Here is a 13,394-nt window from a genome sequence, read left to right on the forward strand (position 1 = left end):
ACTAAAATGCTTTTTCATGGTTTCTTATTTCCCTCCAAATATTCCAGCATCACCACAGATGCAACAACTAAGGACCATCCTCACCTGAAACCTCACAAAGACGCTGTTTTGAGTAGGGCCATGTATAAATTAACACGAGTTCACATCATGTCTTACAATGGGCTCTTTTGCTGTTGTCGAATCTAGAAAGACAGTGACTGTTGACCCTTCATAAGCCAGTCAAGAGCTAGATTGGACAGAGGGAGTGTCAAGGTGAAGTTCATAATTGATTGTAGGGTTGATAAGGTTGGCAAAAAAATTTTTTTTAATGTTTGTTTATTTTTGAGAGAGAAGGCTAGCAAGCAGGGGAGGGGCAGAGAGGGAGAGAGAGGGAGAGAGAGAGAGAATCTCAGGCAGGCTCCCCATTGTCAGTGCGGAGCCCGATGTGGGGATCGATCTCACAAACGGTGACATCATGACCTGAGCTGAAAGCAAGAGCCAGACGCTTAACTGACTGCACCACCCAGGCACCCCCCATGTTGGCAAAACTCTAACCTTGTTCCTGGAGGAGTACTAGAAAGATTTGCTGTGTTCTCCCTTCAAGGTTCGGAGGGAGTAGCCACTTTCAAATTAATAACATCATGACTATGAGACACTGTACCAAGTACTGTGCCGAGCCCTTTATATGCAGCAAGTCGTGTCCCCTTCAGACCACCCCTGTGATGTTGGTGATGCCACTGGTACCTGGGTCTGTAGGTTTGCAGGGGCGAGGACTCAGCCTGGCTTACTCTAATTTTAGAACATAATGCAGCTTACTGGCACGTAATAGGTGCTCAGTACATATGTGCTTAATAAGTGAACCTCAGTTTTCAATTTTGAAAAGTGCCGTGTAGAGTGGTTCAGTGACTGGAGATAGTCAGTGCTCTTAGAGCCCACACAGGGAGGGAGGTCTGTGGCATCAGGACCCTGCATGCAGTCTGTCCCTTAGTCATCCTTGTTTGTTCCTGTCTTCAGCTGTGTGGAGCTTCCCTGAATCCAGGGTCCTTACCTCTCCAGAGAGTAAACCCCTAATCTTCTGCCCGAGTTGGGGGAAAAGCAGTTACCCCGTCGCACGGGGTTAGGGAGGAATCTTAGGGCCTAACTGTTTGGATGGATGGAAGGATGGGTGGATGGATGGATTTTCCAACTGCTGCTTATTATATTGGCTTTCAGGCAATAATTCTGCTTTTATTCCCATATGCACTTTACTTTCTGAGTAACTTGGTGTCTCTGCTTCCTGAGCCTTCCAAGGTTCTTGTACCTTGAAATCAGTCTGCTTTATTTTCCACTTTCTCTGATCTAAATTTGTGGCCATTTGGCCATTTGCTTCTCAGTTCCCACTCTCTGTCCTGGTTGATTTTGTCTTTTCAATCCCTTTACTGTCTCTGAATGGGGTCTTGGAAAGAGTGTCAGAAAACATGTTTAATGCACCATGCTTTACCAAAAATCCCTTCCTCCTCTTATTATTTTACTTCTTAAAGTTACTTTTTTTTTCTGATTTCAAAAACGAAAGCTTCCTATTTTTTTAAAAAGTCAATAAATGTGTGTTTCAAGTAAAAAGGAATCCACATCCTACCAATCCAGATATGACTATGATTACCAGTTTGGTGTATACATTTTCAGAATTTTTATGTATATATAAAAATACTAAAATTTATTTTTCAAACATGGCTTATCATTTGCACACCGCTTTGTAAATTTGCTTTTATTTTCACTGAGCAATATACCAAAGATATCTATTCATGTTAATACATAAATATACCTTACACTTTTAAACACATCATAGTTTTCCTGATATTGGTATTAATCAATCCGTTTTGATGGACATTTAGATCATTTCCACTTTTCACTATTACACAACTCCTACGTGCCCCCTTAGATACACTCGCTTATTTCCTTAGGCTCAATTTAGAGAAATCGTTTCGTTAGGTTAACGTCATCAGATATCATCAAGTTGTTCCTCAAAAAATGTACATTCCCATCAGCAGTATATCTTCCCATCTGCAAAGTATCAGGGTACTGCTTCCTTACATGCTGTGCAGCACTGAGTGTTATCATCTTCCTTACATGCTGTGCAGTTATCATCTTGTTCCTTTGCCACCCCTTTTAAATACTGGTATCGACGAATATCAGCTTTTGAGCTAGTCAACCTCTTTTGGAAGTTCGGGCCTCCTCCAGACTCTGACGGTTTGGAAATCGTAGTGTTAGAATGTAATCGGAGGCTTCCACTTTGCACATGTGGAAACAGAGGCCTGGGGATCAGAGGTGACTGGCCCATGCCACAACCCAGAACACGTGTCCTGACTCGCAGCCAAGTCCAAGTGTTCCCTGCATCAGACTGAACAGACACAGGAGCCCCATAACCTGCCCTTCCCTGAGCCCCCTGAAGCCAGAAGCACGCACCTCGGGAGAGGGATGAGAACAAGCACTTTCCGGGCACCTTCTGAGAACCTTCCCCTGCCCCAGGTACTATGCTATGCCCACATAATCCCATTAGGTAGCTATTACTAATTCCATTACATGAGGGGGAAATGCAAGACCTGGAGATTTCAGCTAATCAGATTAGTAATCTGCACCCACCAGGGCGATTTAGCTCCGGGACTAGATGAGATTAGCTAGAGTGAATAGTGTGGCAGCCTGGGAGTTGGATTTAAAGGGAGGAAGAGTGGTATCAGCAAGGCCAGCCTGCCCTGCGTGGGCAAGGGAGATGTTTCCTGGGAAGACCTTCTGGTACTTTCTCCCCCCTAGCAAGTGCTAATTCAGGCTAAGAGTAAAAACTGGCAGCACTATGGACTCTCAAGGCGGCGTCTCGCTGTTTTGGGATCCCATGTTGCTCAGGGTTGAGCACGAGTCCAGCACAATGCTTGCTGGCTGAGCCTCTGTTCTGGAACGACTGAACTGTCCAGCATGGCCGGTGTGTAAATGTCAAGTAAACACCAAATTCAAGTGCAATCTAACTATTGTGCTGGGACTGTTTGCTTTAGATATAATAGTCAGCAGGAAGGGAGCAGGAGAGGGAGGGAGGAGAACATATGTCACTTCATAGGGCAATTCGTGAACGTGTGAGCCCTCCCTTGGCCTGCTGGAATGTCACAGAGACCAACGTCAAATAAATAAAGAGCCTGCACTCCGTGTTGCAAAAATAAGCATGTCCATTTGCTTCAAAAAAAAATTTTTCAGATGAGGGAACATTTTCCAGTCAATCACACTGCAGCAAAGTCATTCTGTTGAATTTGTGACTCACAGGCTCTGTGTGTCAATAGACAGAGAAGTAAGCCCAGCGTTATGACTTTACTGGGAGATGAAGCAGAAGTCGGGATGAGGCAGGGCCGGCTTTCAAACAGGGCTCGAAGCTCTGACAATAAATAGCAAAGGAAAGTCTGACCGCTCACAGGCTGGGCAATTGCATCCGCTGTCACCTTTTCTTCGTTCCTTGCTTGTCTCCTAGGAAAGGACCAGTTTGAAATGCTAACCGACTTCCTTTCCTTGCCTCCACGTTGATGGGGGGCTGCGATTGACAGGGTGTCCCCTGTGCTTGGTGTCCCATCTCATTCTGTCTGCACAGCATTTCTGTAGGGTGGCTGGTATCTGTGTTATTTTGCGGGTGAGAATGCTGAGGCCCCCCAGAGCCAGGCACCTGTGGAAGCTTCTTGCCAAGGGTTCAACCACAGTTCTTTCTGGCTTCGATTTCAGACTCTGCACAATTTTTTTTTTTTTTTCGGACAACCTCCCATTTTGCTGTTTTACTGTAAGCCAGACGGTAGCCTTGGCATTGGGGCTCCACACATAAATAAAAAGTGGTTCCTGCCCTCAAAGAGCTCAGGGACCAGCCAAAATGTCCTTGTCTGGGATTCAAGACCACCGGGCCGGACTCAGTTCAGGTTGCCGGAAACTAGTAGGTATTTAAGAAAAGATAGCACCAGGAGACTCAAGGCTTGTTTTCCTAATTGGCACCATTTCCAGTTGCTTCGGGAATGCCTGAAGAATAGAAAAACCATGGAGAGATAATAGACCATAGATGAGCTAAAACATCGTACTAAAACTGCTGACCCAAAAGCAAAGCCATCATATGGCCAGTCCGCTTTATGCAGCATACTGGCTGAGACTTGACTTTCTGTCTCGTGTAGCCATGGGGCAGGGTGGGCAGGGATGCGAGCCTGGACCACGCAGCTGGAAGGCTTGGCTACCATACATGTGAGCTTGGGTCAGCCATTCACTCAGTCTGTGTGTCAGCCTCTTCTGCTGTAGCAGGAAGGTGGGAAGGAACAAGTCCCTTGTGGCTCAAAAGCATCAGGATTAACCTGGCTGGTTGGATCCATCTGCTCTTGACTTTGGATGGCCTTGGCCTCCATATTTGCAATGTTAAGAAATGAAAGAAGGGAGGAACCTGCTAGTTGTCAAGGTGGAGACATTTCTTCACTCTCCCTGCAGCTCTGCTAAAAAGTAACTTTGATCCTTTCAAACCCCTGCTGTCTGACCAGGACCAAAGCAGTTCTTAGAGTGGCTTTACCTTCATTTTAATGTAACACCGATTTGTTTTTTCTCCTTTCTCTCTTCCGTCCCAATATTCACCCAGTTCGGAGAAGCTGTCAGCGGGTAGAACGTATTCCCTGGTTGCCCTAGTCGTTCTAAAGTTCCAGTCCTTAAAGCTTTTCTTCTGGATGGCTGGGAAAATTCTTGAAAGGACAGGGTCAATACTCTTTTGCTGGAGTATACTTTTAAAAAATTTATTTTGGCTCTGTGTTGTTTGTCAAGCCCTCATGGAGCCCTGTGAGGAGACTGCTCCGTTTACCATTTTGAATTTCTCCCCTTCTAATTGGCAAGCATCATGTTTCCGCTGTAATCTGCCTGAAAAACAAACAGGAGAGTTTACACTGCTCTCTGTGCCAACCATCTGCCCACTCAATGATCTCTACAACAATGTAAGTGCTAGAAGACCAACTGTGTGTTTGTGTGTGTGTGTGTGTGTGTGTGTGTGTGTGTGCATGTAGGGGAAAAAATTCATTCACTCCTTCACATGGCTGATATTTAGGGAGCACCCGCCATGTGTCGGGCTCAGCACTGGGCACTGGGAACTTTAGCAGAGAACAAAGATAGATGTGACCCAGCGGTCTCTGGGTGGCTCAGTCAGTTAAGAGTCTGATTCTTGATTTCGGCTCTGGTCATCATCTCACAGTTTGTGGGTTTGAGCCCTGCTTCAGGCTCTGTGCTGAGCATGGAGTCTGCTTGGGATTCTCTCCCTCTCTCTCTCTCTCTCTCTTTCTGTCTCTCTCCCCCACCCCTTCTCTCTCTCTCTCTCTCTCTCAAAATAAATAACCATTAAACAAAAAAGATAGATGTGACCCTACTCACAGCAAGCTTACAGTCTATTGCTAGGAGAAATACATTCATCAAATAATCACAAAGGCAAAAGAAAACTGCAGAAAACTGTTAGGAAAGAGGATGCATGGTGTAGGAAATCTTCTAATAGGGGCAGCTCGTCTGGCTGGGGTGTATAAGGAGCGCAGTGGAAAGATGAAAGTCATGTCGTCCTTGAAAGATGATCCCTGATGAACGATTAAGGCCAAGTATTTATGCCTTAAATTTCTAAAACTAGCATGGCCTCAATGGTATTTTTGGATTATTTAATTTTTTAAGTTATTTAATGCCCCAGGGTAGGGACTTCGGACACAGAGATAGGACATTGCCTGGGAGACATACCCCGGAAAGAAATTGTAATACAAGGTGCCAGGCCAGGCAGGATACCCAAGGTTGCCCGGGAGCCCAGAAGAGAGAAGGGTTGCTTCTGGCAGGGAGGGCGCCCCACTTCTCGGAGTGGGGTTCAGGCAGAGCAGAGCACGATGGTACGAGGGTGCGGGGTGTGTAGGTGGAACAGGGTGAGATCCAGGGGGCTCAAAGTAGAGTATACAGGCAGGATTGGTGATCTTTGGGAAAGTCGTCTGGGGACAAAAATTGAGGGGCCCAGTGTCAGAGCTTTCCTTAAATCAAATAGTTACTCAAGACCCATATGTTGAAGTTGTACTTCCCACACTTTCAGTGATCCTAGAGCTATGTTAAATTTTTTGTCATAGATTTATTCTACCAGTCATAATATGATTCATATTTTCTTTAGACCCACTCATTTTTAAAACTTTAAAAACATATTTAATAGTAATATGTGTGATATCCCAATTTGGATGCACTAGGTCAATATAACCTAGTACACATTGTATGACACATTGTATAACACATTGTATGAGACAATAAATGACACAATTTTATGACACAATAAATGCAAAATTAAAATAATCAGTGTTTTGGGGCTCCTGGGTGGCTCAGTCGGTTGAGCGTCCGCCTTCAGCTCAGGTCATGATCTCATGGTTCGTGAGTTCGAGCCCCGCATCGGGCTCTGTGCTGACAGCTCAGAGCCCTGAGCCCGCTTCGGATTCTGGGTCTCCTTCTCTCTCTGCCCCTCCCCGACTTGTGCTCCGTCTCTCTCTGTCTCTCAAAAAAATAAAGAAAAGTAAAACTTTCTGAGGGTTTAGAAAAAAAAAATCACTGTTTCTCCATGTGCCATTTAAAGAAAGTCTTCTTGAGTACTGCAAGTGGTACTTATATTCCATTTTTGTAAAAACTATCCTACCATAACTCTAGGGCTGTTTACTTATTTATTTAAAAAATTACTTATTTATTTTGAAAGAGACAGAGACAGCATGAGCAGGGGAGATACAGAGAGTGAGGGAGAGAGAGAGAATCCCAAGCAGGCTCTGCGCTGCCAGCCCAGAGCCTAGCACAGGGCTCGAACTCATGAAACATCATGACCTGGGGCTTGAACTCGTGAAACTGTGAGATCATGACCTGAGCCGAAACTAAGAGTCAGACCCTTAACCGACTGAGCCACCCAGGCACCCCCCCCCCCCAAGGCAATTTAGATGCTAAAAACCAAAGCTTACTGATTTCTTCTATCACTCATGTGTTACATTCAGCACCTGAGCAGAATCTTTTCTATCTAAACTGGTTTCTGTGACTAGCAGTTCAAAGCCATTTCATCCTTCCACTTTGGGGCTTGGATTCTCCCTCTTTTAAAAGCTCATTTTCTCCCATTTATCTAGTTCTGAAGAGCATGCCTGTCCATCCAATGATAGTGCACCCACATACCTCCTCTTGTGCTCCCCAGAGGCAAAGCTTTTGGTGGTCAGTTGCCTATTTTAAATATAGAGTGTATTTTCTGCCCATGAATACTCATAAGTAAAAGGGAATTTGCCCTAATTAAGCATCTCCTCTTTGACTCAATCCTCAAAACGACCCTGAAACAGTAGTAGTTAAAGCTTCATTTTACAGATGGGGAAACTGGGGTTCGGAAGGATCTGAGTAATGGCTGGCCTCAGGGCTATGCGGCCAGCTGGAGCTGGGCTTTGTATTCAAAATGGTCTAGAGATCCAGAGCCTGGGCTCTCTCTTTGGCTTCTAAATTTACTTGGGCGAACTTTGTTCTTCATCCACTTAACAGACATTTGCTAATGCTAGTTATGTACAAAATGCTGCTGTAGTAAGGGAGATTCAGAGAAGAATATGAATGGCTTGGGCTGTGCTCCTGGGGAGTCAGAATTGAAAACAATTATGTTTTAACAATCAAGTTTAATCAATTATTAAGTTTAAAAAATTGAGTGTGTATCGACTAAAACATGCACATGGTAAGAGATTCAAATCGTTTATGAAAAACATCTAAGATTGAAAACAAAACCTTTTCCTATTACTCCTAAATACAAGACCTGTTCTATAGATGAAACCATCACGAATTGCTTCTTATGGTTTTTACTTTTTACTTTTCTCTGCCGCTCTACAAAGGCTTTGAAGTGACTCACGGAAAACAATATGCTTTCTTTTCCTTTATAACGTTAATATAGAAATAGAAAACCAAGTCTACGAAAAAAGAAGGAAGCCAGTATGCAATGTAGTTGCTATGACTGAACGTCGGATCTGCTTCTTAGCTTCCTGGTAGCCAAGGCGAAAAGGGAACAAGCCAAGGTCCAAACCTCTCATTATCACCGAGGAAGAAGCCTATTGTTGTTTCGGGTCTCCAAGCTTCAAGTTTACTTCTCACCTGGAAGCCCACATAGGGACATTATCAGACATAATACTTAATGTTTTGGGCGATAGCTTTAACCACAAATGCCAATTTCTGCCTGCCATTTCTTGTGAAGACTTTTAATTAAGGTCAAGGGCTTTACACTGAAGCAGACATCAGTGAGGGCTTGCCTCACCCGGCCTAACAACAGACTGTAAATACCAAGCAGGATGAATAAAGGACTGGTTAGGGCTACGATTACAGCAGGAGCTCAGAGGACCATGCGATTATTTGCAAGTTAGGCAAGGGAGAAAGCCTTCACAAATGAGAAAAAGGTTGCACTGGGCTTGGAGGAGTAGCGTCACTAGGCAGAGAAGGGGGCAAAAGGGAAGGACGTTCCAGTTTAGGGAGCAAGTGCAATGGCACAAAGAAATGAAACCACTTGGCTTGTGTGGAGAATGTCAAACTGTCAGGGGTCGAGAAAAGGAGATTCTAATAAGACTTCCATTAAAGGGGCTGGATTTGCTGCTTGGACATTTTCTAGCTCTTCTGAGACAACTTTTTGTTGAGTTAAGCAAAAAATGAACGAGGGTCAGATGGACCACATTTCTCTTGAATGCACACGGGTTTAAACGAAGGGGAAAAAGAACTTGACAGAATGTTGTCTCGGCTCTTGCCAAACCCAAAGTATTTGAAAAATCACACGAGACGCATCTCGAACCCAAACACATGCCTGGATCCTCCCACTCCTAATTGCAGCTGCAGCCGTTTAATAAAATGAATTGTGTACAAGAAAATGGGGTCTGAATGGGGGAGCCTCATTAAAAAGAGTGACTGATGCAGGGTGGTTAGCTCGGTTTACCCTCGAGAGAGTGCGCACATCTCATGACCTTGTAGAAAAAGAGAATGGGCCAATGGGCAGTCGCTAACCGGGCTATTGACGCAGCTCTTGTGTAGAACAATTAAAACCCCATATTATTGAACTTTATTGTATCATGTGCAGAAAGAACTCAGCATCTCTTGTTTCTTTCCTTCCTCTGTCTCTCAGTTTTACATTTCAGCGTGTAAAGAATGAAAAGAAAAGAAATGTGTTTTGCATCAGTCTCTATTCACATGAGTGGAGACCAAATGAGAGATGGCGGAAATAGAAGAACAAGGTCTCTAACGTACTATTTATTATGATTCTAAATTCTTGGCTTGAGGATCATGGACACTTGAAGAATGGGAGGAATCTGAGGCTCAGAGAAGTTAACGGATTTTGTCCGTGATCCTCAGTTGGTCATTTGTAAGACTTCAGACTCAGACCTGGCCTCCGGTGCCTGTCCTTTTTTAGCTCGCACACTTGTGTTAGGCTCAGGAACTGAGAATCCAAGTGGATTCTCTCGGGGTGCCTGGGTGGCTCAGTCGGTTAAGTGCCCAACTTCATGACACGAAGGTGAGATCGTGACCGTGGCTCAGGTCACGATCTCACGGTTCTTGGGACTCCCGCCCTGCATCGAGCAGTGCTGACAACACAGAGCCTGCTTCAGATGCTCTGTCCTGCTCTCTCTGCCCCTCCCCTGCTCTCTCTCTTTCTCTCAAAAATAAACATTCAAAATATTTTTAAAAAGAGGATTCTCTCACATATTCCTCCCTCACTCCCTTCTTCCCTTCCTTCTTTCCTTCTTCCCTTTCTCCATCGCCTCCCTCCTTCCTTCCTAGACAGACATTTGTTGGATGATCAGTGGTGGCTCAATGGTAGTTAAGGTATATTCACACTTGGTGTGGAGAGACTGCAGTGTAACCGTGCTATTATAGAGCTTAGAAAGAAAATGAGACACAATAGGGGTGTGTGTGTGTGTGTGTGTGTGTGTTGGGGTGGGGTGGGGTATAGGAGAATAGAGGAGAAGGGCTTCACGGAGGAGGAGGAAGCCTCAAACAGGCCTACAGAGAATCTACTGGATGGATCTGTGAGGGAGTAGGGGTAGGCATGGGGTGCGTGGCAGGTGTGGAAAGATCGGTGAGCAGTTGGGATCGAGGGCGCTGAGGCTGAGTGAGGCCAGGGCTGGGTTTGGGATGGGGGTGGTGGTGCTGGCAATAGATGAGGGAGAAGGGGGCAGGGGGCAGATCCCAAAGGGTCTTAAGGTCCATGTGAAGGAGGGTGATTGGGCCTCATGGTGTTGTCACACTCAGGCCTGCTCAAAGTCCATCCTCTTGAAACGAGGGTTCACGGAGAGGAGCCTGGCTTCTATTTTCGTGTGTTGCACGCATGTGTGTACGTATGTGTGTGCGTGCACGTGCACACCTGTTATATTGTGAAGGTCTTTAATACCATCAGAACGGCATGCTTTTTTCGCTAGACATGCAGGATTCATGCACTTTTCTGTACGTAGGCTACCCCTCAGTGTTAACGGGAAAAAGTGACATGCTGGGCAGAGTCCTTATCAACTTTCGAAACCACAAACTGAACTCATTAAAACAAAGATCGCGGTAAAGTAATTGGAATCCCTGGAATTATCTTTCTTGGCTCACGGCTCAGAGAGTGGGACCCAAAGCAAATCTTGGGAAGGCCAGTGGGACTTTCTGGGGAGAAAGGCTTTCCCACCTGGACGTCCAGGGATTTCTCGTTCCTGATCTTGGTAACACTGTCGCCTCTGGTCACTCAGCCCAGAAACCTGGGAGTTCCCCTTGACTACTCTCTCTCTCTTACTCTTTTTCTTCTTTTTTAAATGTTTATTTATTTATTTTGAAAGAGAGAGATTGAGAGAGAGAGGCAGAAAGAGAGGGAGACAGAGAATCCCAAGCAGACTTGTGCTGCCAGCACAGAGCCTGACATGAGGCTCGAACCCACGAACTGTGAGATCATGACCTGAGCCAAGACCAAGAGTTGGACACTTAACCGACGGAGCCACCCTGGCGCCCCCCTCCCTGACCCTTCTTCTATAGTCTCCCCATCCTCCTAACCTCACCTCCAAGTATTTCTTTAATATATCGCTTTCTCTCGAGCCCTAGGTTCCCTGCTCCAGTTTTGGTCTCCTTTCTCTCTCACTCTTCCATTTCAAAAAAACCACACAACCAAAACAATTCATCTTTTTTTACTTATGCTACCAATTTAGAGTTGGCTGTATCATTATTGCCTGGATTATTGCAACCGCTCCCTAAATGGCCTCAGGGCCTCCACTCTTAGTCCCCTTCTCACACTCCCGCCGGAGTGACTATTGGAGCGTGAAAATAACCTGCCACTGTCCATCCTTCCCTCTGCCATGCAGCAGCGCTAGGCCCGCCGTCACTTATGCCCCCGTGCACTCCGCGTCTTGCCACTTCCAGCCTCAAACTTTATGCTGACCAAAATGACAGCTTGTAGCTTCGAGAGCAAGGGAAGCTGCTTTTTGTTTGCTTGCCTGTGTGTGTGTGTTGTTTTGTTTTGTTTTGTTGTTTTTTGTCTTGTTTTTGCTTTTGTTTTTGTAGCTTGCTTGTGCTTTCTCTTGTTTTGCTTCTGTGTCTTTGCTCACAAAGTCCCCTGCAGTGGGGAGGCCCTTCCCATGCCATCACTTACTGTCCCAAGGGGGCTCTCGAAAGAAGAGTTCCTTTGAATCAGCTTTTGATCTTCAGCACCTGGCACAAAAACGGGCATGTTGTAGATGTTCAGTAAATACTTACTGGATGACAGTATTCTTGCCTCATGAGTACAGCCTAAGATGCCCATTCTCTTATTCAGTCACCAGTGCATTCACCTGCACAGTCTCATCTGATCTTCGAAGTCCGTAGACAGGGTGCCATTCATATTATATTAATATTGTAGCAGTTGGTAAATAAATAGTAACTGTCCTGAGTGCTCCTTACCACACTGGTTTCTCCCCCGGAATCCCTTCCTATGATCCAACACCTAAAGGGTTAACTCAGCCACTGTGGGGTCCCCTTGCTCGAAGGGTTGCTAAATGATGGTGCACTGTCACCCCGGTCCCTTGGGAGGTTCTTCCAGTCCCCATTTTACACAGGGAGCCCCAGCAGGCTCACGCTGCCCCTGCCTGTGAATCCAGGACTCTTCCCAGGACACAGTTAAGCCTCCTTCTCCCGCCTCTTGTATACGATGGCAGGTATCTGGGCTAGTGGAACCCACCTGAGTTTGGCAAACTCCTCCGTGCACAGAGTAAGGCTCAGGATAGCCAAGAGAGTGTTGCAAATTCAAGATCAGCCAAATTGGATTTAGTTCAGCTCATTCAAACAACATTACATTCACACGGAGACACAGTGGGTCATTTCTGGCCCGAACGCATAATTATTTCCCTTAGGTTATAACCGTTATGCTGTCTCTCACTATCCAAAAAATAGTCCCCATTTCCAGCTTACACTTAACTGAGAGGGAGTAGGAGACAGAGCACAGAGCACAATAATCGTTGCCGTTTCTGGACGTGGGCTCCAAAATTTACACATAACTAAAAACCTACTTCCCAGTGCTAAGGTTTTGTCTCTGAAGCCCATCCTTCAGCTGGACTCTGCTGAACGTCTGGGGATTTGAAGAACTTCACATCCACCTCCTATCTGCCTTGGAACCATCTCATTCCTGGACCTCTTGTTCACCAGGAAACCAGGACCTTCTCTGAGGCCCCAGGCCCTCCGTAGATGGCCTTGGTGCCAACCTGTCCTTCTGGAAGCCTTGAACACACGTGAGAAGTCCAGGGCAATACAGAAATGACCACTGTCACTCTATACTGGCCTGGAGCATGTCATAAACCAATGGCAAGCCTATAAACATTGATGGAATAGGCACTGTGTGCCAGGCACTAGTCTGTGAGAAAGGGATAGCTTGTGTTATCTCGAATTTACAACACAGTTTTTTTATTGTTGTTTTTGTTTTTCATACTTTAACATCTTTAAAACTGGGATAGGCATTACAATCAATGGCTTTTACAATTGCTACCGGACAGGTGCTAGTCATGATGTGTTAATGCCTTTATCAATTGATTTTATATATAAATATGTATAATATGCACAAGAGTGATAAGTGATATAAAAATCTATTTTTTAAAAAGTTTATTTATTTTGAGAGAGAGAGAGAGAGTGGGGGGAGGGGCAGAGAGAGAGAGAGAGAGAGAGAGAATCCCAAGTAGGCTCAGAGCTGTCAGCACAGAGCCCGATGCAGGGCTCAAACCCACAAACCTGTGAGATCATGACCTGAGCCAAAATCAAGAGCCCAACGCTCAACTAACTGAGCCACCCAGACGCCCCTCAAAATGTATTTCTAAGTAAGTTCAGAAGAACTCTTTCACTAAGTATAAAATTTAAATTCCCACTGATAAGAAGGCAATGTGTCATGATGTAGTTAGCAACATTTTTTCTCTTAGTGGTAC

This window comes from Lynx rufus, unplaced genomic scaffold, assembly GCF_022079265.1.
Source record: "Lynx rufus isolate CCGP_SWC_20201006 ecotype Redwood Valley unplaced genomic scaffold, mLynRuf1.p SCAF_10, whole genome shotgun sequence".
In the NCBI taxonomy this organism is placed as follows: Eukaryota; Metazoa; Chordata; class Mammalia; order Carnivora; family Felidae; genus Lynx; species Lynx rufus.